The sequence below is a fragment of the Eumetopias jubatus genome, unplaced genomic scaffold, assembly GCF_037043125.1.
Source record: "Eumetopias jubatus isolate StellerSeaLion01/CBP00866 unplaced genomic scaffold, mEumJub1_p1.0 scaffold_15, whole genome shotgun sequence".
Taxonomy (NCBI): Eukaryota; Metazoa; Chordata; class Mammalia; order Carnivora; family Otariidae; genus Eumetopias; species Eumetopias jubatus.
In genome coordinates this window covers 59,584,274-59,610,674 of record NW_028274821.1, presented here as the reverse complement: position 1 = coordinate 59,610,674, position 26,401 = coordinate 59,584,274, and the positions used below count along the sequence as shown (strand labels likewise).

General features: G+C 39.7%; 1 protein-coding gene across 2 annotated transcripts in view; it reads left to right on the top strand.

The window, feature by feature from the left end:
* Nucleotides 1-26,401, top strand: part of RNF38 (ring finger protein 38) — a 130,363-nt gene that overhangs the window by 34,014 nt on the left and 69,948 nt on the right. The window lies entirely within an intron of this gene.

The window sequence follows — 26,401 nt, the reverse complement described above, 5'->3', positions numbered from 1 at the left end:
TATGCAAAGGTCTATGGCAGCACAGAGGAGTGTCTAAATCATGCTCTTCAGTCACAGTAATGAGACCCTGGACTCAAAATTTCTAGCCACACTTAATCACAGGAGCTTAATTGGTCTAACTTGATGTGCATTTAAAGTTAATGGACAGGGATATTTTTATTTTAATACAAAGAAAAAAATAGTTGTTTCCAAACCATTTCCTTATTCTAATTTTTTTTTTAAAGCACAGGGGAGGAAAAAAAAGCATTTCATGTAAACTGTTGTATTGAATTCATATTGTCATCAGCTCTTAGAGATTGTTGTGTATATGAGCCCTATATATTGACTCCTTGCCCTCAAATTCCAGGAACAGAAAATAACCCTCAATGTGATTAAAAATCAATGTAACATTGCCAGAGTCTGTACTTGAAGGGCCAGAAGTCCTGCCTGGAGGCTTTTAGCATAGTTAGGACTTTGGCAGGGCTAGCCTACAGAGAAACCCTCTAACCTGAGGAGAAGGTCCAGTTTCTCATGTGGACCTCATAGAGCAGCATGAGACTTTTTAGCACATCACAAAGTTTGGTAGGCTTTCCTGTGCAAGAGCCAAAACTTTGGGGGACGGGAAAAAGGAAAACAAAGACAAAGATTAGAGCAGAATGAATGTGGGAGAACTAGACAATTCAATTTCTAAATGTTGCAGTAAGTGGGACTGGCTCTCATGTTCCATCTCAAGGTGAAGTGTTCAAGCCTGGATGAGAGTTGAAAGGGAGAAGAATTTCAATATATATTTTCCTAGGCTGTCATTTCAGGTGACATGTTGAAGCTGTGAGTTGCTTTTGTAAAGGAAAGTGTTCGCTGCTGGTATTTTGCTGTTTTGTGACACTTTGAGATCGGCTGACACTCTGAAGTACTAAATTGAAAACCTGGATTAAGGAGCTGTAGCCCCGCTTTCAGAGAGACACATGCCTCCTTGCTTAAGGAGAGTCTTTCACCAGCTGTTTCTCTCTCTCCCTCACCCTCCCCACATCTTTCTGGTCTATGGTTTGGCTCTTCTGTCTTAGCATGGACTGTCGGTTTACACTGCCTTTCATCCCAACTCCTTAATTTATTCTCAAGCATCTTTGTACCAGTGTTGTAGGTTCTATTGCTTTGATATATATGGCCAACAATGATCCAATTTCAAGTTGTGTGCAAGGTCTGGCAAAGGAAAAGAGTAGAGCAAATGATAATTGAGTCTGTTTAATTATGCAATTAACCATTATTAAAAGGAAAAAATTACATGAAATCATATTGTCTCAAAATTTGGGACATATGGCCATGTGATCTACTTTCTCTGTTTGCCTTATTCCCTAACCATGTTCAACCTCCCTGCCATGTTCAGATTTTCTCAGATAGCATTTCATGATTGACTTCTTTCCACCTAGATTTTTTCTGTTCTTTGCTTCTAATACTTGATGATTCTTGTTGATAAATTGTTTTTAAGTCTTCCCAAGTCATATCATTCGTGTGCACCCTGTCAGACATCTAGGGTGGAAGCATCATGTCATAATATGCTCTCCCATGGTAAAAAAAGAGTGAGGTGGTCTACTCTTGTGGATGCTGAACCCTGTGGGGCACTGTGAGTTCTGGGTTGGCTAGTGTAGTTTAGGAGATTTGAGCCTTTGTGGTCTATGCAGAATTTGGTAGGGGTGGGGCGGGGATAAGGGATTAACCAGAGTGTATCATAAGTGATCTACAGAGACGACTGTGAAGAGGAGAATGGTTCTTAAAGCTGCAATATAAATTATGCTAAATTTTCAGGTTAATAAAGAGCACTAATAGCATTTTGGGTGAGAGTACTTCTTTATTCAGATTTTATTCTTTAACTTACTTTTCTTCTGAAAAGCGAAACTGTAGTTGTAGTATTTGTAAAGCCGGAGTCTGTTTGATTTTAACCAGGGATATACAGATAATTTGTTAGTTTAGTAAGATTTTCTGGACTGTGGGTCTGTTGAGTTCTCAAAAATGGCAGTTAACTGAAGTATTTTGCTACAAAGTAGCTGCCTGCTTACTGTCCCTTCTAGGCCTTTAATTCCATCAATGAATTTCTAGTGAACCAAATTCTTTGGACACTTTTCAGTCTTGATTTTTAGTTGAACTTCCTGTTTATCAGCTGTTCTTGAAATCTTTCTCCCTTGGCTGCAGTGAGCTGTTCTGCACTGATCACTCACTGTCCCTTTCAGTATTCCTTTTCACGTGCTTTGGTTGCTTTGCTTTGTTCGTGTCTCAGAATCAGCAAAGGCAGTCTGGCAAACGGTGTGTCAAATTTGGTTTGCTGACATGTTTTATTTGGTCGTCAAAGTGTTTTTAAAATGTTTATAGTAGTTGTCAATAATAAAAATATAACATTTTATATTAAGAATCTGAATGTATGGTTTTTTGGGGGGTGGGGAAAGGAGTTGGCTGCACTGGGTGGCCATTTCCCTGTGGCAGTGATCTTCAGAGCTGCTCCTCTGGGAGAAGTGCATCCTCCCTCCACTTGGCTTGGCGCTCTCCAGAACACTTGACTCATTTATTTGGTTTGCAGCGGCTGTTTTCCATCTCACATTCACCAGGTTCTTACCTGGGATCTCTTCTTTTCTCTCCACATGGTCTGCCTGAGCACCTCTGCCCCCATCAGTGACAGAAACCAGATGGAGGAGTCTGTTTGCCATCTTAAGTAATTTTTTTTTTCAGTTCAGTGGTTATGCTTGCCATTTACTGTTTGAGTTCATTTCTTCTTTGCATTTTAATCACATTCTTTTTGTTGCTTTCTGGTCTATAAGGTTTGATAGCTTGAAATAATTTTCCAGCAATGTGTGTAAGACTTTTTATTTGCTTCTAGTGATTCCTAATTTTCAATTGAGTCTTTTTTTTTTAAGATTTTTATTTATTCATTTGAGATACAGAGAGCGAGAGAGAGAGAGAGAGAGAGCGAGCATGAGCAGGTAGAGAGAGGCAGAGGGAGAGGGAGAAGCAGGCTCCCCGCTGAGCCAGGAGCCCGATGTGAGGCTCGATCCCAGGACCCTGGGATCATCACCTGAGCTGAAGGCAGACGCTTAACCATCTGAGCCACCCAGGTGCCCCGTCAATTGAGTCTTCTGTGTCCCACCAAGTATTGTTGTATTGTGCGTATAAATGATATAAAGAATGAATTGCTTTTTTACTTTTTTATGTAAATATATAGGAGTTTTCTCACTCTTGAATCTTTTATATTTTTGCTTTTACACCTTTATGTAAAAACCAGTCTTTGAGGATTATACCAGATTGCCCTTTATATCCTCTTTTCGTTCATCTACTAAAACTCTGGCACAGACATTTCTGTCATCCTGCTCCCCTCAATTCATGAGAGATTTGATCATCTGGGTCAGGTGCCTGTGGATAGTCCATTTAATGTGCCACCCTCTAGGAGCTTAAAATCTACTTGGAGATAAACAACAGTGAATGAAAACAGTAAAAGACTTAAAAATAGCATTTTAAGGCATTTATACAGGAGGTGGCACAAGCCTATGTTTGATATGTTGTTAATCACATTATACAAACAGTTATATGAAGGGTGGGGCCCTCTTCAGCCTAGATTCATGTTTCCACGTGGAGGCAACATCACCCCATTGTAAATCCTTTGGCCTCTCTGTCCCAGGGGAGGAGTGACTGATCTTATTGGAGAATTAGGGTAAGGAATTAGGCCTAGCTCCCAGTTCCTTCCCTCTTTCCCTTACCTAGGGAGGCAGCCACCTATAGCCCATTTTCTAGAAACAGGCTCCAAGCTGCAAGTTTTCTTAGAAGCAGACCTTCGTGTGGAAAACCTGTGGTTTTCCAACTGTGCCTGTGATTGGGTGGATGAAGTGGCTCATTTCTGGGTATGCAGTTTTAGGAAGCCCACTGTTGCAATGCCTTTAAGTTGCATTTTAAAAATATGGACTTAATCAATAACGAAGCTGACAGTTTGATCTTTGTCTATTTGACTTTTTTATCTTATTTCTGTTACTCCAGAAGTGGGTAGAAGGGATTATATTTAATCATCCCCTAAACTCCAATAGTAATATTGTGAAAAAGTTCATAGGGATGATCTTTACTAGCTTTTTTGGGGTTTAAGTTGGGCATTGCGAAATGGTAGAATTCAGGTGGGATTTAAAGATGTGTTGACTTAGGAAAATTCAGGCAGATAAAGGTGAGTTCTAAGAACAAGAAGTTGATAGCTGGCTTGAGCAAGCCTTTGTTGGTAGTGATGGGACTAGGAAGATTGGCCAGAGCAGATTGTATAGAACTTTGAATGCCTGATTGACAAATTTGGCTTTTTAAATCTTAAAAGTAGCAGAAAGCAATTTGACAGTTCCTTGTAGGGAAATGATAATGCTAAAGCAATGTATTAGAAAGGAGTTATATGAATTGGTGTTTTAATATAATATGTACAAGAATATGTTCTCATTAGTGTCCAAGAAAAGGCTAATAACCAGTGGTAACAGCTAATAGGCTATAATCTAATGTTCACTATAAATCAGTTTGGAAGTACAAATGATTTAATGTATTAGGAAATAATCTTTCTTTCTTTTTTTTAAAGATTTATTTATTTATTTGACAGAGGGAGCACAGCAAGAGAGGGAACACAAGCAGGGGGAGTGGGAGAGGGAGAAGCAGGCTTCCCGGCGATCAGGGAGCCCAATGTGGGGCTCGATCCCAGGACCCTGGGATCATGACCTGAGCCAAGGGCAGATGCTTAATGACTGAGCCACCCAGGCGCCCCGGAAATAATCTTTCTTGAAGGTGGTCATTCTTTAAGTAACTATGATTTTTTTTTTTTTTAACAGAAGGCTGCTTTAGAGGCTAATTTAGATGGCCTTGAAGTCATCCTTGAGCATTTACTTCCCAGAGGAAGTTTTTTCTGTTAGAGTGTGTTTATGAATATATGTTAGACTGGAGTCTGATAAAATAAAATGAGATAAGAGAAAAAGCTTTGGATCTTATCCTTGTGGTATAATTATATAAGTAGTCTCCACACCCAGTGTGGGGCTTGAACTCACAACCCCAAGGTCAGGAGTTGCATGTTCTACCAACTGAGCCAGCCAGGGACCCTGTGATATAATTCAATATTAAGGAAGATTTGGCAGAGTAATTTAGTAACTCTGAACAGGTAAAAAGGTTGAAAAATGAAATTACATAAATTATATCTTTGCTTATCAGCCGACATTCATGAAGAGGTTGGCTATGTTACACACAGATGTCCTGGTCCCAATAGGTGCCTACCAGCATGGGCAAAGACCATTTTGTAACGTCAGCACTACAGTACAAAACAGAGAAGGGTATTCTCTTTCCTGTGAGCTTTGCCTTTTTTGTCATTTCTTTTCCTTTTTTTTTCTTTAAAGATTTTATTTATTAGAGAGAGAGAGGGAACACAAGCAAGCTTCCCGCTGAGCAGGGAGCCGGATGCAGGGCTCAATCTCAGGACCCGATCCCAGGACCCTGGGACTGGGATCATGACCTGAGCCAAAGGCAGTTGCTTAACCAACTGAGCCACCCCCCCCGTGCCTTGGCCTGTAGTTCTCTTTTTTAGTGGTGTCTTTATCTGGTTTTGGTATCAGGGTAATGCTGACCACCCAGGCGCCCCTTTTTTGTCATTTCTTGTACACCTTTTCCCCTATCCACACCAGCATGCCATTCCCCCACCCCCTGGCCACCATCTTGGTTAAAGGCGCTACACCCAGTTTTGCCTTGGCTGTGTTAGATTGGCTGGCAGATGGAACAAAAAATAAGTCAGCTCATGGGGTTTACAACTGTCAGACCATGAGTTACTTCAAGGAAAAAAAAAAGTGTTAGATAAAAAGGTTAAATCAGTATCTGAGGTTATATAAGTTCCCATATGAGTAATTGTCACTTTAATTACACAAATAATACTTTTTTTATTTTTGTTATTAGTTTTTAATTATACAATTAGTGCTTGTAATTATAGCAGATGCAAACAATAAAAAATACATAAACATACCCCAGTCCCGTTATTCTTTTCAAGGATAATTATCTTAACAGTTTGTATATATTTCCAGACAAACTAGACCTTGTTATATTTATTTATTGATCTGCTGCTTGCTCTTTTCACTTAATATATCTTGGTGGCCTTTCCATGTTAGTAATTTTTAGGTGAGCTGTATATTAAGTAGATCATAGGAAGAAATAATAATTTAACCACTTTCCTACTGATGATACTGATGAGATTTTCCCAATTACCCAGTTACAGACTATGCCAGACAATTTTTGGAGGTCTGGAGGAAGGAGTTTCTCCTTTCTCTTAACTTTTTCTATTGATCTGTTATAAGAATAACCACTTACTAGCCCTTATTGTGCCAGGCACATTACTAAATTCTTTGTATCATATAAACTTTGCAACAGCCTGTGTCATAGATGTTACACCCTTTTCCAGTTGAGGAAGAAATTTGAGGCTCATTTGCCCAATCTCACAGCTCAAGAATGGTAGAAGAAGAAGGGTTAAAATTGAAACTGGTCTCATCGCAAAATCTTGTTCTTTTTCAGATCTCATTTCTAGAGCTAAGTATATTATTAGCAAGTAAAATTTTTTTCTGGCAGTGATATTAGAATTAGCTTGAATATAATTTTAATGTTTTATTTATTATTATTATTATTATTTTTAGAGGAGTAGGGGGAAGAGGGAGAGGGAGGGAGAGAATCTTAAGCCCCATGCGGGGCTCCATCCCAGGACTCTCAGATCACGACCTGAGCCATAATCAGAGTCGGATTCTTAACTTACTGAGCCACTCAGGTGCCCCTTAATGTTTTATTTATAAAAATCCACTCCTTTACTTGTAGTTCTGTAGTCCCCCGCCCCCGCCCCTTTGCTTTTCATACGTAGCTCTATTCTGTATAGATTTGAACTACGGCAATGTGAAGTGGCCCCTGTGGCTCATTTTACCTCCTATTTCTTCTAGTTTCTGTTAGATAGTATTTGATATAAATGTCTGTGTAGCCATATTCAAGTCTGAGAGAACTGTCTAACAATAATTCTTTCGCTTCTAATGTCTGCATTATAAACCTTTACCTGTGTATTGCTTCCTCCCCCCCACCCCCGGCCAGTGGCCCTATAGGTAGTGAGAGAAGGAAAGAGAGGGCATCTTTACCCAAGCAGATGAAGATGCCAGTCCCCTTACCTAGCCAGCTGGGTGCGAGGGAGATTTTTTTTTTTCCCCCAGTTAGGAATGGCATTGACACTTTCCCCCACCGCATACCTGTTTGGTTTTGTAGAAGTAAATGATTTGGGGAATGAGTGCACTCTCCTACCTCTTAGGCCTTGTGCTCAGCTCTGTGAAAGCTCTACTCGACTGAAACTCTTCCTGTTTGTGTGTATTGGAATGAGGTAGGGAGGGAGGAATCTGGAACACCTTGTTTTAGAGTAGTGAATTCTAACACTGAGCATCCTGGACTGCTGTGAGGATCTGTTAAAGACCATTCACCTGGATTGCTTTTGCACTTTGCAGTCTGAAGTAAACCATCTTGACAAGCTTTTTAGGGTTTCTCTGATAATTTAGACCTTGTTTCCCTTCTGAAGTTGAAAGCTGCCTGAAGATGGAGCTGTTTCTGCTGCCTTTTTCCTCCTCCCAGTAGCAAGCTCAAGCTGTCAGCACTAAGTAGCATTGATTGGCTTATCACTCATCAGGTGATAAGTGAACACTTTTTTTTAAGAGTGTTGCCCTTAGAAAGCTATGAGCTCAGGTGAAAAGAATTAGGTCTGCGGATGGAGGATAAACATTTTACAACCCAAGGATGTGTGAATAATTTTAGGTGAGATACCAGTAACAGTATAACTGACCAAGCTTGGGTAGATTTTCCTGTCTTGATTTTGTTTACTCGTATTTATATTTGGGCACACTTGCATCACCACAGATAACCAAGAGTTGATATAAAGAAGATACTTTAGGGGCGCCTGGCTGGCTCAGTTGGTAGAGCATGTGACTTTGATCTCAGGGTTTTAAGTTCGAGCCCCCTGTTGGTTGTAGAGATTACTTAAAAAAAATCTTTTTTTAAAAAAGATATTTTAAGATTTGTTGAGAAAAAAAGCATATAGTGTATATATGACTCATCTGATGATTGGCGAGAAGTGGCATCTTTTTTTTTTTAAGATTTTATTTATTTATTTGACACAGAGACAGTGAGAGAGGAAACAAGCAGGGGGAGTGGGAGAGGGAGAAGCAGGCCTCCTGCTGAGGGGGCCCCTCCATCCCAGGACCCTGGGATCAAGACCTGAGCCAAAGGCAGACGCTTCACGACTGAGCCACCCAGGTGCCCCGAAGTGGCATCTTTGATAGTAAGATTGACGCACGAATTCTGTCCCTATACCCGCCCTGTTCAGCTCAAATGCCAGGAGAGGGAGTGTAGGGCTGGTCACCTCCCACTGCAGCCTGCATGACCTTGTCAAGTGGTCACTGGTATCCTGCTTGCTTCCTAAATGTTTATCTGTAAGGAAAAGGGCCTGACCTTTGCTTCTCTGGTGGCAGAAAACGGTTTTCTCTCAGGACTAGCAAGTCAGGATACAAACTTCAAAGACTATTGGTCCCGGTTGCCATGACAAGGATAGAAGATGGATGATTATCCATTTTATATTATTTATTCTTATTTTCCTAATTTTTAATGTTCCTATTCTTTTTATTTAATTTTTAAAATATTTTATTTATTTGTCAGAGAGAGAGGGAGAGAATGAGCACAAGCAGGGGGAGCGGCTGGCAGGAGAAGCAGGTTCCCCGCTGAGCAAGGTGCCTGATATGGAACTAGATCCCAGGACCTGGGATCATGACCTGAGCTGAAGGTAGATGCTCAACTGACTGAGCTACCCAGGCATCTCTAATGTTCCTATTTTTTAATGTTAATCTTATTGTAACTATTTCCTGCTGTAAATTAAAATATTTTCCACACAAAATAGAAGGAAAAAATGGATGTAAATGAATCTAATATGGTAATTTGGAATATGCTATATAAGTCTTTTTTAAAAGTTTTATTTATTTAGGGGCACCTGGGTGGCTCAGTCGGTTAAGTGTTTGCCTTCAGCTCAGGTCATGATCCCAGAGTCCTGGGATCAAGTTCCACATCGGGCTTCCTGCTCAGTAGGGAGTCTGCTTCTCCCTTTTTCTCTCCCTCTGCCCCTCCCCACTGCTCATTCTCTCTCTCTCAAATAAATAAATAAAATCTTTAAAAAATTTTTTTATTTATTTAAGTAATCTCTCTACCCAACGTGGGGTTCGAAGTCACGACCCCGAGGTTAAGAGTCACGTGCTCCTCCAGCCAGGTGCTCCTAGAATATACTAAATAAGTCTATTACTACTATTTTAATAATGGGGAGACATCTTTCAGAAAAAGAGCTGAGTGGTTTAGGTCTTTCCAGACTGTGTTGAGATCTCTCTTCATTTGGATTATCAGTTAATGTCAACTGTCCCACTGGGATGATTTGGCTTCCGCAGATACTTTATAATGTACTTTCCCAATATTTTACTTTTCTATTAACTCTTCGTATTTTTGGCACCCCCTTCATAAAAACAACACATCCTGCTACCACTTAGAAGTGATAAAAGCCTAATTTCAGTGAAAGACTCATCCACAAAACTTTATTACACAATTATGAATATACATGCGGACACTATCCTTAGCATTAGGAGCTGACAGCGTCATCTGGGAAGCTTAACATTTAAATGAATTATTTTGCCATTTTGAAACTGGTGATACTTTTTAGGAAATAAAAATCTCCCAAGTTTTGGTAGGTAAGAAAACACAGAATTGCAAAGTACTAGATTATATTTGCTGCCTAGAAAATTTCTTTCAGTAAGGCCAAGGCATCAACAGTTGTCTCTAAACATTTAAGAATCAGAACTGATTGTTAACTATTGTTTGCTTTTCAAATTCAGTTCCTCCTCTGAATGATGCTCTGTTATACAACCAGCAACTATATAGACTTCAGAGAAAAATATAAATTATTAGAATACTTTCATCCCACCTACTTTCTACTTTTGTTTTGGAAGGTAGATAATTCTTAGGTATAAGTCACATCTCTCAAAAATTATGACTGGTGTTTGCCTCATATTTTCAACTTGCTAACCTCAAGTGTATTTAAGAATCTGCTTCATTTTACAACCACTGTAATTTAGAGTAGGACTGATCTCTTTTCTAAAATTTATTTATTTGAAGGAAAGAATGCATGCATATGTGAGCGTATGAGTGAAAAGGGCAGAGGCAGAGGAGAGAATCTGAAGCAGACTCTCGTGCTCAGCACGGGGCCCAATGTGGGCCCGATCTCACGACCCTGAGGTCATGACCTGAGCCGAAACCAAGAGTCGGATCCTTAACTGACTGTGCCACCCAGGCACCCCTAAAATTTATTTTTATTTATTTATTTATTTTTTTATGATTTATTTATTATTTATTTTGAGAGAGTGAGAATGAGAGAGAGAGAGAGTACATGAGAGGGGGGAGGGTCAGAGGGAGAAGCAGACTCCCCGCCAAGCAGGGAGCCCGATGTGGGACTCGATCCCGGGACTCCAGGATCATGACCTGAGCTGAAGGCAGTTGCTTAACCAACTGAGCCACCCAGGCGCCCTAAAATTTATTTTTTTTGAACAGGTAATAGATTTATGTGGTTTAAAATTCAAAAAATGTAAAAAAGTATACAGTGAAAAGACTTTCTGGGGCACCTGGGTGGCTCAGTCAGTTACGCATCTGCCTTTGGCTCAGGTCATGGTTCCAGGGTCCTGGGATTGAGCCCCCACATTGGGGGCTTCTCCCTCCCCCTCTGCCTGCTACTCACCCTGCTTGTGCACATGTGCTCTCTGTCAAATAAATAAATAAAATCTTAAAAAAAAGGCTTTCTTTGACACCTGTCCTCCATCCTCCTACTTCTTCCTAGACCTAGAGACAGTTGGTGTAATTGGTTTCTATACATCTGTACTGCCCCATCTTTTTTACACAGTGGTGGCCCACTGTGCTGTTCCACACATTGCCTTTTTCTCCCTTAACAGTATATAGTAGAGCTCATTCTTTATCAATACCTAAAGAACGTTTTTCCCCTGCCCCCTTAGAGTTGTAGAGTGTTCCTTTATTGATGGACATTTAAATTCTTAAAATCTTGGCTTTTTTTTTTTTTAAGATTTTATTTTATTTGACAGAGAACAGCCAGAGAGGGAACATAAGCAGGGGGAGTGGGAGAGGGAGAAGCAGGCTTTCCGTGGAGCAGGGAGCCTGATGCGGGGCTCGATCCCAGGACCCTGGGATCATGACCTGAGCCGAAGGCAGATACTTAACGACTGAACCACCCAGGCGCTCCAAAATCTTGGCTTTTACTCATTCAGTTGACCAAATACTTATTGAGCACCTGCTGTGTGCTAGGCACTGTTCTTTGCATGTAGGATAACAACATACAAAGCAGAGGGAATTAACTGCCCTCATGGAGCCAGTTCTAATCTTGGGAGACAAGTAATAAATTATGATGCATAATTTGTCTCTATATCAATTTGCCTGAGTGCTAGTGTATTTGTAAAATGAACACATAGAATTGGAATATCCGGTTTAAAGGATATGTGTTGTTTTTTTTTATTGCCAAATTGCTCTTTTTAGAAAATGTACTGGTTTACATATGTCCTACTAGCAATGTTTCGATGCCTGTTTTTTCATACCTTTTCCAACACAGTGTCTCATCAAACTTTTTGATCTTTATCAATCTGATGAGTAAGAAAGGTTATGTCAGTGTAATATTCATTTGCATGTTTCTTTTGAGAAGAGCTTACTGTTTGTATAATCATTTTTTAGGCGTTCTTTATAAGGTCCTGTTCTTTAATACATTATTTAATTATTTATTTAATGCTTTATTTATGACCCTGGAAAAGTGAGAATTTTTTCTTATCAATCCTTTTCATATTGTTGAATATAATATGTGAATATCAGTGTTGTGCCATACTAGAAATCATAGCAGTAATTTAACTTCTCACTTTTCACTTAGGGAAGATGTGAGAGATTTCAAGTGTTTTAGCCCGAAGATTTGAATTTATAAGAACTGAAGTATAGGGCGCCTGGGTGGCTCAGATGGTTAAGCGACTACCTTCGGCTCAGGTCATGATCTTGGAGTTCCAGGATCAAGTCCCGCATCAGGCTCCCTGCTCAGCAGGGAGTCTGCTTCTCCCTCTGACCCTCCCCCATCTCATGCTCTCTGTCTCTCATTCTCTCTCTCTCAAATAAATAAATAAAATCTTAAAAAAAAAACTGAAGTGTAAAATAAATGTATTATGTCGCTATGTTTGGTTATCATAAATAGTAGATGATCACCCATGCTTAGCATATATGTGCCTGGCATTTTCTACTCAGTGGCTGAAATAGTATTTGTTGAAGTTCACCTTTATCCCTTGTAAAATGGGAGGTAATGAATAGATAAGAAAGTCAAGACTTGGATTAATTAATTAATTTTTAAGATTTTTTTAAAAAAAGATTATTTGAGAGACAGGCAGAGAGTACAAGCAAGGGCAGGAAGGAGCAGAGGAAGAGGGAGAAGCACACTCCCCACTGAGCAGGGAGCCTGACACTGGACTCCAACCCTGGCCTCGAGCAGAAGGCAGATGCTTAAATGACTGAGCCACCCAGGCACCTAAGTTTTAAGATTTTTTTTTTAAAGTAATCTCTACACCCAACGTGAGGCTCAAACTCGAAACCCTGAGATCAAGAATTACGTGTTCCACCAACTAAGCCACCCAGGCACCCCAAGACTTAGATTAATTTTAACACTAGTTAGATTACTTACTTTACAGTGCAAGGAATGGATTACATTCAGGCCATATTTTTGTTTGGATTCACAATTTCTTCATTCTCTTTATGTCCCCTACAAAGAATAAGGAGATGCTCTGGAAATTGAATTTTCCCCCCTCCTATGTGAAGTCCTCCCATTTCCACTCAAATAAATAAGTAAAAAGTGAAGCCATTCCCTTTACCTCTTATTAAAACTTAAGAAAACTGATCAAATCAGTCACTTCGTCCTTGCTCCTTCCATAGTCCCCAACTCTATTACCTTATTTTTATTTTCTTCTGTCTCCTTCTCTTCTTTGTCTCCTTTATTAACTACTACTCACCCCTTCCTGTACATTTCATTATTCAAAAAATTTTACCTCTTGGCCATCTGCTTTTCTCTGGCTACAACTTCTTAAGAGATCTTACCTATTTCTGAAATTTCAGTGACCATCATTTTGATACAAATTCAAATGTGATATAATTATGTTGAAGGACTGGATGAGAGGGGAAGTAGAATAGGAGGGATGGAAGATTCTTCTAATAGTACCACGACAGAAATTTGATAAATAATTCATAAAATTGTTAACCAAGAAATAGTCATATAAGCATGTTACTTAGAAAAATTGAGATCAGTACTAGAGGAAATGCCTAGAAGATTTGAGGATACTTGCCTCTGGGAAGGGAGTCTGGGGACTAGGGTAGTGGAGTTCTTTTTTCATCATAAACCATTTCATTCTTTTTTACTTTTCAAACTTACATCTGTGTGTTATCATTACATGCTAGTATTTCACAGAATTATTGACTGGGAATGCGTCTTTGTAGAGTAGGTTAAAATATAAGATGAAGTGAAAGAGCAGAGACTTTGTCTTATTTATTTATTCCCATGTCCCTGGTGCCAGGGATAGATCTGACATATAATGGGGGTTTGATAAATATTGAATGAATGAAGCCACTGCAGAGATGAAATTTCTGGGGTAGGAATGAAATTAGAACCTTCAGGATAGAAGGCAGGTGCTCTCTACTGAGTTGTAAGCTCCAAAGAGCACGGAGCCTTCCTTCTTTTTTGCAGTGTCTTGTGCACAAGTGTCTGGTACAGAGTAGGTACTCAGAAATGCTCAGGGCTGTCTTTAGAGTGGACCATTCAAGAATTAGAGCCCTGAGTATAAGAAGAAAGCATAAGGGGCGCCTGGGTGGTTCAGTTGGTTAGGCGACTGCCTTCAGCTCAGGTCATGATCCTGGAGTCCCAAGATCGAGTCCCACATCGGGCTCCCTGCTCGGTGGGGAGTCTGCTTCTCCCTCTGACCCTCCCCCCTCTCATGCTCTCTCTCTCTCTCTCTCTCATTCTCTCTCTCAAATAACTAAATAAAATCTTAAAAAAAAAAAAAAGAAGAAAGCATAATACCTCTACCAGTGTCTTGTTGTATCTATCTACTTGTAGTATACTTCCCTCGGTTAATTCCTTTTTGTTAGGCATAAGTTCAGACTTACTGGATTGCATTCTTTATGTATTCAGTAAACTTTTTTAGTAGGCTCTACTGTGAACAGAATGTGGCATTGGGCTCTATACAGGTAATAAAGATGAATAAAGGTAGGTCTCTGACTTTATGGAAAATGTAATCCAGCAGGGGAAATTGAATTTATCTGCATTTAACTCTTACACAGAGGACATACTATGAGGTGTAAGCAGCTTGTATGGGAGAAGAAAGGCAGGCATAATTAAATCTCACTGAGGCTGGGAGGGTAGAGGGACTGAAGTATAGACCAGAAAAGGGAGGGGGTTAATGAGGAAGGCTTTTTTCCCCTTTCTTTCCCCTTCTTTTTTCTCCCTTTTTCTCTTTCATTCTTGTAGTTCCTTTCAGCCTTCCTTTGTTTCTGCGTTCATATAGTGCCTGTCATGAGTTGGGAAATGTACTCCATGCTAGAATATGAAAAGTAAATTAAGGAGCTTATGGTCTGGTTGGAGAGACAGACATGTAACCAAAAAATTACAGTATGATGAGTGCAATGAGAGAGTTCTAGCAAAAAGTTAAGGAGTTAGGCGTTGTCTTACAGGCAAATCAGCAGCCTTGTTTGAACAGAAGTGTTAATTATATTACCATTTCCTGAATTGCTGTGTGCCAGGCACTGTGCTGTGAGCATTTTCATACATTTAATCTTAATAACCCTCAGAACAACTCTAAAGTAGATGTAAGTAGACATTATTATTCCCACTTTATAGATGGAAGGCATGTGATTTGTTAAATGACTTGCTTAGGATCACATATTCCAGTAAATGACTTAACTGTGTTTAGGTCTGGCTTCAAGGTTCATTCTACTTGAGAAACAACCAGAGGAATCCTTATATAACTGCTGGTAGAATTGTAAAGTAATGGCAGCCACTTTGGAAAACACTTTGTCAGTTTCTTAAAATGTTGAATAGAGGTACCATATGATCTAGCAGTTCTACTCAAGAGAAATGAAAACAAACATCCACACAGAAGCTTACATACGAATGTCATAATAGCATTATTCATAATATTACTAAAGGGGAAACAACCCGTATATCTATCAGTTGATAAATGGATAAGCAAAATGTGGTTATCCATAGACAGGAATATTATTTAGTCATAAAAAGGAATGAGTTGATACATATTTTATGATTCCACTTATAAGAAATGTCCACAATGGGCATATACACAGATTAGTGGTTTTCAGGGGCTTGTAGAGGGAGAAAATGAGGTAATGGCCTTGGATTTCTTTTTAGAGTGAGAAAATGTTCTAAAATTGATTGTGATGATGGTTGCATAGCTTTATGAATACACTAAAAAATTAATTTTACACTTTAAATGGATGAATTTTATGCTATATGAATTGTATCTCAATAAAGCTGTTTAAAACAACCCAAGACTGAAATTTAATTTTCTGCTCTACTTAGCTGGAAGTAACAGTAAGATCTTATTGTGATAGTAAATAGGCAGCTGATCCTCACAGAGTGATTTTTCCTCACTTGTTATTTACCTAACATTAATAATGTCTTAAAGTGTATTATCTGATAGAGCCAGTAGTAAGATTTAAGTAAGATTTCTAAAAACAGTGCAGTCTATTTTGTTGTTAAGTTCACTTGGAGAAGGCTTACAACATTGAGAATTGGTGAGTAAATAAAGTTGGATTTAACCAGTTGGATACTTGAATCTTTGGAGCAGAAATACAGACCTTGTTCGTTGGTTGTTAAGACTCAGAACTCTCTTAGCATATTTCTTTGCAGCGGTGCCATGACTGATATCCCAGTAGCAGTTGTGAAGGCTATTGTGAATGATATGATTAAAACCCAGAGATGACATATTCCAGAATTTAGCAACCTCTGGGCCAAGAATTGGGTAAGACTCAGTATGTTTTCATGTCCTGCTATAAAAAACAGGCACTTAAAAAAAAAATTCTGCTAGAGTGAAAAGGAAAAGAGCCCTGAAAGAACAGTAAATGGGAGCAGAACTAAAAAATTAGACTTAAGTGTTGAGTGTGTCTTTTAGACAGTAGTTGTAGTGACAGTTACTTAGGAAGTACAACCAGGAGGGGCGCCTAGCATGTGAGTCTTGATCTCAGGGTTGTGAGTTTGAGCCCCATGTCGGTTGTAGAAATTTCTAAAAATACATAAATAAAACTTAAAAAAAAAAAAAAGTACAAGCCGGATTCTTGGGGCTGGATTTTTTTGAAATGTCTACCTGTCACTCTTAGTGTAGAATGAACAAAAATACATGCTTATTTTTCTTTTTTATGTTACTGATTGAGTTCAGATACTTTTTAGCATCTGTATCAATTATTTGGAATTTGGTGGCTGGTAGGCTAATTTAACTTTTCAAAGACTGATTTAGAAGGGTGGTTAATGCCTTTACAAAATAGGACCAGATTTCAGAGCAATCAAACACGTGTAGAATATTAACTATGTGCAGGGCCTATTTCAGTGTCCTAAAGGATCTAAAAGCAATATAAGACTGCTTATAGGTCGGTCTCAACCACCTTTTCTCAGAAGCCCTTATGGATTTGGACTGGAGCTTAATAACAAAAGGAATGGAGTAAAAATATTTGTCCCTACACGTAAGCTAGCAGTTGTGTCTTAGCAGAGCAGAACGTCTTAACAGTTGCCACCAAGATATTTTTGTGAACAGGGTCTCAAAGGAGAAAGAAGAGAATGGATAGTTCATCTCAAGAATGCTGCTCATGGTCATGAGGGTGCTTCTGGAGTTCTCTGGGTTTTTTTTCTTCCTTGAGGCTGGTTTTCCGATCTTGTCCAGTATTCCTAGGGATACTGGGAGCTAGCCTTGGAGCTAGGCCCTTTTGTTCATTGGGCATGATGGAAAATCAGAAAATATAGATGAGCAAAAATAAGAAAAAAAATTTCCTCCTATAGTATCTAGTGTGTATTCTTCTGAATTTTCTTATGCATATCTATGTACACGTACATGTAACCATATGAAATCACGCTATTTGTATTCTTCTATACCCTGCTGGCTTGATCCCAGGACCCTGATATCATGACCTGAGCTGAAGATGGGCACTTAACCGACTGAACCACCCAGGTGCCTGTCCTTATGTCTTTTTTAACCTAGCCACTTCCTATCTTATATTTTCCTCTTAAAATATTAACACTGACTTACTGGGAACGTGAGCCATTCGTTCTGCTGCAGAACAACTTTGGGCAAGCGGATTGCTTTTGCGATATCATTTGTTCATCTACCTTCTCTATTTCCTATAAGCAGAAATCATATCCAGTAGTTTGATGGACGTCGTGAGGTATTTTTTGCTTGAATGCCAAACAGAGGTGAGGTCGGGATTTCATTGTATCACCTCACAATTCATTGTCTGGTTGGCCTACTGTTGATGCTGATGGCCCCTGGATTAAGGTGATGGGAGTTGATCTCTTTATTGTGTAGTTCTCTCTGCAACCACCAGTAACCTGTGTAGTGTTACTTTGGCACTTAGAAATTGCCACCAGCCATTCACCTAATGATTTTAACCTAATTGATGATCCTTGCCTGAATCAGTAGTTTTATGGGATTTGCAAAATGATGTTTCCAAATTCTGAAATACCTTTAACATGTATTCGCTGGTGTTCTTCTGTAATATAGAACTATAGAGAACTAAGGCTGTTTGGTTACTCTAGGTTTTTTTATTTTAATTACCAGTTTTTAAAGTAAGAAGCTGTTTTAATAGATACCGGAAGAAGTGATAGAGAGTTTTACTTTTCTCCCCCCCCCTTTTTTTTTATTTATTTGAGAGAGAGAGAATGAGAGATAGAGCACAAGAGGGAAGAGGGTCAGAGGGAGAAGCAGACTCCCTGCTGAGCAGGGAGCCCGATGTGGGACTCGATCCCGGGACTCCAGGATCATGACCTGAGCCGAAGGCAGTCGCTAAACCAACTGAGCCACCCAGGCGCCCTTTTCTCCCATTTTTTGAGCATAATTAGAGACTCACAGGTTTTCACTGATATGATGTGTTTTGGGTCAGCTCCAGCCTTTCTTTTTGTTGATTTTAATGCTTAAATTGGTAAAACTTTGGCCAGTAGGAGCTGCTGCTTTTGGTCTTGTAGAATAGGTCACAGAAAGCATGTGGTGCTTATGTGGATGCTGTTGCTCTTCCCCGTGTCCAATTTTGAAGTTCACACCTTCATTTTTTTAAAAACTTATTTTTATTTAAATTCAATTAATATATAATGTATTATTGGTTTCAGAGGTAGAGGTCAGTGATTCCTCAGTCTTATATAATACCCAGTGCTCATTAAATCACATGCCCTCTTTATTTTTTTAAAAGATTTTATTTATTTATTTGAGACAGAATGAGAGAGAGAGAGAGAGAGCACATGAGAGGGGGGAGGGTCAGAGGGAGAAGTGGACTCCCTGCTGAGCAGGGAGCCTGATGCCGGACTTGATCCAGGGACTCCAGGATCATGACCTGAGCCGAAGGCAGTTGCTTAACCAACTGAGCCACCCAGGTGCCCCACATGCCCCGTTTAATGTCCATCACCCAAATACCCCATCCCCCCCTCAGTTTGTTTCCTCCAGCAACCCTCAGTTTATTTCCTGTGCTTCAGGGTCTCCTAATGGTTTGTCTCCCTTCCTGATTTTGTCTTGTTTTATTTTTTTCCTCTCTTCCCCTATGATCCTCTGTTTTGTTTCTTAAATTCCACATGCCAGCGAGATCATATGATAATTGTCTTTCTCTGATTGACATATTTCGCTTAGCATAACACCCTCTAGTTCCATCCACATTGTTGCAAATGGCAAGATTTCATTTTTTTAATGGCTGAATAGTATTCTGTTGTGTGTGTGTGTGTGTGTACCACATCTTCTTTATCCATTCATCTGTTGATGGATATCTGGGCTCTTTCCATAGTTTGGCTATTGTGGACATTGCTGCTATAAACATTGGGGTGCAGGTGCCCCTTTGAATCACTACATTTGTTTCTTTGGGGTAAATAGCCAGTAGTGCAATTGCTGGAGGGGAGCTCTATTTTCAGCCTTTTGAGGAACCTCCATACTGTTTTCCAGAGTGGCTGCACCAGCTTGCATTCCCACCAACAGTGTAAGAGGGTTCCCCTCTCTCTGCATCCTCGCCAACATCTGTCATTTCCTGACTTGTTAAATTTTAGCCATTCTGACTGGTGTGAGGTAGTATCTCATTGTGGTTATGATTTGTATTTCCCTGATGCTAAGTGATGTTGAGCACTTTTTCATGTGTCTGTTGGCCATTTGGATGTCTTCTTTGGAGAAATGTCTGTTCATATCTTCTGCGCATTTCTTGATTGGATTATTCTTTGGGTGTTGAGTTTTATGAGTTCTTTAGAGATTTTGGATACTAGCCCTTTATCTGATATGTCATTTGCAAATATCTTCTCCCATTCTATCCGTTGTCTTTTGGTTTTGTCGACTGTTTCCTTTGCTTTGCAAAAGCTTTTTATCTTGATGAAGTCCCAGTAGTTCATTTTTGTCCTTGTTTCCCTTGCCTTTGGAGACGTGTCTAGCAATAAATTTTTACAGTCAAGGTCATGGAACTTGCTGCCTGTGTTCTCTACTCTAGCTGTCTCACATTTAGGTCTTTTATCCATTTTGAGTCTATTTTTGCGTGTGGTATAAGGAAATGGTCCAATTTCATTCTTCTGCATGTGGCTATCCAACAATTTTCCCAACGCCGTTTGTTGAAGAGACTGTCTTTTTTCTGTTGGATATTCTTTCCTGCTTTGTCGAAGATTAGTTGACCGTAGAGTTGAGAGTCCATTTCTGGGTTCTCTATTCTGTTCCATTGATCTATGTGTCTGTTTTTGTGCCAGTACCATACTGTCTTAATGATTACAGCTTTGTAATAGAGCTTGAAGTCTGGAATTGTGATGCCACCAGCGTTGCTTTTCTTTTTCAACATTCCTTTGGCTATTTGGTGTCTTTTCTGGTTCCAAACAAATTTTAGGATTATTTGTTCCAGCTCTGTGAAAAAAGTTGATGGTATTTTGATGGGGATTGCATTGAATGTATAGATTGCTCTACGTAGCATAGACATTTTAACAATATTTGTTCTTCCAATCCATGATCATGGAACATTTTTCCATTTCTTTTTGTCTTCCTCAGTTTCTTTTATGAGTGTTCTGTAGTTTTCTGGGTACAGATCGTTTGCCTCTTCGGTTAGGTTTATTTCTAGGTATCTTATGGTTTTTGGTGCAGTTGTCCTTAATGTCTCTTTCTTCTGTCTCATTGTTAGTGTATAGAAATGTAACTGATTTCTGCGCATTGATTTTATATCCTGCTGCTTGGCTGAATTCCTGTATGATTTCTAGCAATTTTAGGGTGGAGTCTTTTGGGTTTTTCCAATGGAGTATCATGTCATCTGCGAAGAGTGAGAGTTTGACTTCTTTGCCTATTCAGATGCCCTTTTTTTTTTTTCTGTTGTCTGATTGCTGAGAGTAGGATGTCTTGTACTGTGTTGAACAGCAGAGGTGATAGTGGACATCCCTGCTGTATTCCTGACCTTAGGGGAAAAGCTCTCAGTTTTTCCCCATTTTGAATGATATTCACATGGCTTTCATGATATTGAGGTATGTACCCTCTATCCATATGCTGTGAAGAGTTTTAATCAAGAAAGGATGCTATACTTTGTCAAATGCTTTTTCTACAGCTGTTGAGAGGATCTTAGGGTTCTTGTCCTTTCTTTTATTAATGTATTGTATCGCATTGATTTGTGGATGGTTTTTTTATTTTTAAAGATTTTATTTATGTATTTGACATAGACACAGTGAGAGAGGGAACACAAGCAGGGGGAGTGGGAAAGGGAGAAGCAGGCTTCCCGCTGAGCGGGGAGCCCAATGTGGGGCTCGATCCCAGGACCCTGGGATCATGACCTGAGCCAAACGCAGATGCTTAACGACTGAGCCACCCAGGCGCCCTGATTTGTGGATGTTAAACCATCTTGGCAGGCCAGGAATAAATTCCACTTGGTCATGCTGAATAATCCTTTTAATGTACTGTTGGATCCTATTGGCTAATATTTTGGTGAGAATTTTTGCATCCATGTTTATCAGGGTTATTGGTCTGTAATTCTTTTTGGTTGGGGTCATTGTCTGGTTTTGGGATCAAGGTAATTAATGCTGGCCTCATGGAGTTTGGAAGTTTTCCTTCCATTCCAAGTTTTTGAAACAGCTTCAGAAGAATAGGTATTAATTCTCCTAAATGTTTGGTTGAAATTCCTTGGGAAGCCATCCGGCCCTGGGCTCTTGTTCGTTGGGATATTTTTGATTATTTCTTCAAGTTCTTGCTGGTTATGGGTCTGTTCAGGTTTTCTATTTCTTCCTTTTTCAGTTTTGGTAGTTTATACATCTTTAGGAATGCATCCATTTCTTCCACATTGTCTAATTTGTTGGCATATTGTTCATAATGTGTTTTTTTTTTTTTTTGTAAGATTTTATTTGTCAGAGAGAGAGCGAGCGAGTGAGCTCAAGTAGGGGGAACAGCAGGTGGAGGGAGAAGCAGGCTCCCTGCAGAGCAAGGAGCCTAATGGAGGGCTCAATCCCAGGACCCTGGGAACATTACCTGAGCCAAAGTCAGATGCTTAACTGACTGAGCCACCCAGGCACCCCTCATAATATGTTCTTATAATTGTTTGTATTTCTTCGGTGTTGGTAGTGATCTCTCCTTTTTCATTCATGATTTTATTTATTTGGGTCATTTCTTTTTTCTTTTTGATAAGTCTGGCCAATATCAGTCTTATTCTTTGAAAAACCAGCTCCCAGTTTTGTGATCTATTTCATTGATTTCTGCTCTGATCTTTATTTTATCTCTTCTTCTGCTGGGTTTAGGCTTTATTTGCTGTTCTTTCTCCAGCTCCTTTAGGTATAAAGTTAGGCTGTATATTTGAGACCTTTCTTGTTTCTTGAGAAAGGCTTGTACTGCTATATACTTCTCTTTTAGGACCACCTTTGCTGCATCCCAAAGGTTTTAAACAGTTGTGTTTTCATTTTCATTTGTTTCCATGAATTTTTTATTTCTTTAATTTCCTGGTTGACCCATTCATTCTTTAGTAGGATGCTCTTTAACCTCCATGTATTTGAGTTCTTTCCAACTTTGCTCTTGTGATTGAGTTTGAGTTTCAAAGCAGTGTGGTCTGACAGTATGCAGGGAATGATCCCAGTCTTTGGTACTGGTTGAGACCTGATTTGTGACCCAGGATGTGATCTATTCTGGAGAATGTTCTATGTGCACTTGAGAAGAATGTATATTCTATTGCTTTAGGGTGGAATGTTCTGGATATATGTGTGAAGTCCATCTAGTCCAGTTGTCATTTAAATCCCTTGTTTCCTTGTTGATCTTTTGCTTAGATGATCTGTCCACTTCAGTGAGGAGGGTGTTAAAGTCCCCTACTATTATTGTATTATTATCGATGTGTTTCTTTAATATTGTTATTAATTGCCTACATATTTGGCTGCTCCCCTGTTAGGGGCATACATATTTACAATTGTTAGATCTTGTTAGACACACCCTTTAATTATGATACAGTGTCCTTCCTCATCTCTTATTACAGTCTTTGGTTTAAAATCTAGTGTGTATCATGTAAGGATTGCCACGCCAGCTTTCTTTTGATGTCCTTTAGCATGATAAATGGTTTCCCACCCCCTCACTTCAAATCTGGAGGTGTCTTTGAGTCTAAAATGAGTCTTTTGCAGACAGCATATCAATGGGTCTTGCTTTTTTATCCAGTCTGATACCCTGTGTCTTTTGATTGGGGCATTTAGCCCATTTACATTCAGAGTAACTATTGAAAGATATGAATTTAATGCCATTGTATTACCTGTAAAGTCACTGTTTCTGTATATTGTCCTTGTTCCTTTCTAGTCTATGTTACTTTTGGGCTCTCTCTCTGCTTAGAGGACTCCTTTCTATATTTCTTGTAGGGCTGGTTTGGTGATCATAAGTTCTTTTAATTTCTGTTTGTCCTGGGAGCTTTTTATCACTCCTTCTATTTTGAATGACATCTTAGCTGGTTAAGTATTCTTGGCTGCATATTTTTCTTATTTAGCACCCTGAATATATCATGCCAGTCCTTTCTGGCCTGCCAGGTCTCTGTGGATATGTCTGCTGCCTGTCTAATGTTTCTACCCTTGTAGGTTACGGACCTCTTGTCCTGAGCTGCTTTCAGGATTTTCTCTTTGTCTCTGAGATTTGCATGTTTCACTATTAATATGTTGGGGTGTGACCTATTTTTACTGATTTTGAGAGGGGTTCTCAGGACTTGGATGCCTGTTTCCTTCCCCAGATTAGGGAAGTTCTCTGGTATAATTTGCTTCATTATACCTTCTGCCCCCCTCTCTCTTTCCTCTTCTTCTGGGATCCCAATTATTCTAATATTGTTTCTCTTTAGTATCACTTATCTCTCGAATTCTCCCTTTGTGATCCAGTAGTAGTTTCTCATTTTCTCAGCTTCTTTATTCTCCATCATTTGGTCTTCTATATCACTAAATCTCTCTTCTGCCTCATCCTAGCTGTTAGAGCCTCCATTTTTTATTGCATCTCATTAATAGCCTTTTGATTTTGACTTGATTAGATTTTAGTTCTTTCATTTCATCAGAAAGGGATTCTCTAGTGTCTTCTATGCTTTTTTTCAAGCCCAGCTAGTATCTTTATAATCGTTATTCTGAATTCTAGTTCCAACTTCTTTTATCCATACTTACTACGTTACTGGCAGTGCTGCCTCTTTTTCTTTTTTTGAGGTGAGTTTTTCCATCTTGTCATCCTGTCCAGAGATGAATAGATGAATGAGAGAACCACATACTAAAATGGTAACAACAACCCCGGAGGAATACACACTAAACAAATCAAAAGAGTCCCCAAACCGAAGAATTAAAAAAATAAAATTAAAAAAAGAATATAATCAGATAGGTGAACAGAATAGAGCAATACACTGGATCCTGTGTGTATATTGGTCCATTTGTTAGAAAACTAGATCTCAAAATTGTAAAGAGAGAAAAACTTATATGTACAGAAATAAAACTAAATACAGTGAAAGGATAGAAGGTAAAAATGAAAATTAAAAGAAAAAAGGGAATATAGACAGGTGGACAGAATAGGGCAATACAATATATCCCTAGTGTATTTTGGTCGGTTTTTTAGAAGAAACTACATCTCAAGATTGTAAAGAAAGAAAACTTATATATATTCAAAAATGAAATTAAATACATTGAAAGGATAGAATGTAACTCTAAAGATGGGGGGAAAAAAGACTTTAACAAAAAAACAAAACAAAAAAAAAGAATATCATCAGATAGGTGAAGAGAATAGAGCCATACACTAGATTTTGGGTGTATACTGGTCTGTTAGAAGAAACTGCATCCCAAAATTGTAAAGAAAGAAAAATTTACATATATACAAAAATAAAATTGAATACAGTGAAAGGATAGAATGTAATTGTAAAATAAAAATTAAAAAAGTTGATAATAAAAAAACTGGTTGAAAAAGGAAAGAGGAAAAAAATTAAAATTATAAGACTAAAGCATCGTGGGATAAAAACAGGAATTCTATATACTATATTCCCCTAGCGCTGGAGTTTTGCAGTTCTCAGTGATAGGTAAACTTGGTCTTGGCTGGGTGTTCTTGCTGATCTTCTGGGGGAGGGGCCTGTTGCGTTGATTCTCAAGGGTCTTTGCCCCGGGCAGGATTGTACCGCCGTTCCCCGGGGCCAGGCTAAGTATTCTACTCTCGATTGCTCTATGTGGCTTTTGTTTCCTGAAGGCTTTCCATGCAGGTTTAGAGGATGAGAATGAAAATGGCAGCCTCCCAGTCAACAGCCTGGAGCGGAACGCTTGGGGCCCCATTCCTCAGCGAGCCTTCAGGGTAAAGGAGTCCATCACTCTTGTCTCCCTGGTCTTTGTCCACACTCCGTGCTCACTCAGCCTGTGACCAAGCATTTCTATCTCAAGCACGGGAACCCCTTTCGAGTCTCCAATGTTACAGACTCCTGTGGCGCATTTCTGTGCAGCATCTCCCGGGGCGGGGCAGGGCGGGGCGGGGCGTGGTTTCTCGGGTTCTGCCGCTTGCTGGATCCCTGCTCTGAGAGCGGTCAGCCCACAGACAGTGCCTGGGTTCTCGGGTTATGGCAGCCCTGAGCTGAGAGCCTGCTCCTGGCTCGCTGATTGAAGCCTGCTTCCTGGCTCCGATGCCTGGGAACTCTGTCACACTCAGGCACCCCCGGTCTTCCTGTGACCCCGAGAATCCTGAGACCACACCGTCCCACCTAGGCTTCTGCCCTGCTTTGCTGCCTGAGCGTCTTTCAGGCAGCCACGTCCCTCACCAGAGCAGAGTTCTGAAAGTTCTGATTTTGTGCTCCGCTGCTATATCATTTTCCAGTGCCGACTGATGGAGGCTCCTTTCCCCTGTGGTTTATCTTCTCATGCATCGCCTCGGATTCCCTTCTCAGCACCTCCTACTTTGCAGAATGTGGTCGCTTTTCTGTTTGCAGAGTTGTAGCTTATTTTCTTAGATCTCCCATTGGGTTCACAGGTGTTGAGAATGATTTGATAGCTGTCTAGCTGAATTCCTGGGACCAGATGAAACTAACGTCTCCTACTCCTCTGCCAACTTGGACCTGCCTCAAACCTTCCATTTTTATTTTATTTTTTGTTTTTTTTTGTTCAATTTTTTAAAAAAATTTATTTGAGAGAGTGAGAGCACGTGAAGTGGGGGCAGTGGGAAGGGGAGAGAATCTCCAGTGGACTTCCTGCTGAGGGCAGAGCCAACACAGGGCTCGATACCCCCACCCTGAAATAACGATCTGAGCTGAAACCAAGAGTTGCTTGTTCAACCAACTGAACCCCTCAGAAACCCCTTTTTTTGTTTCATTTGGAAGTATATTTTACTTATTTATTAAAAGAGAAATATTTTTTATTTTAAACTGTTAGGATTTGACCAGTTTAGTTCCTTGTTGGCAAATGAATACATTAATAAATTCAAGAATGTAGTATTTATTTATTTATTTATTTAGAGGGGGAGGAAGGGCAGAGGGAGTGGGAGAGGGAGAATAATAAGGAAGCTCCACACCAGCTCACAGCCTGATTCCAGGCTGGATCTCACGACTCAGATCATGAGCTGAGCCGAAATCCAGAGTGGGACACTTAACTGACTGAGCCACCCAGGTGCCCCAA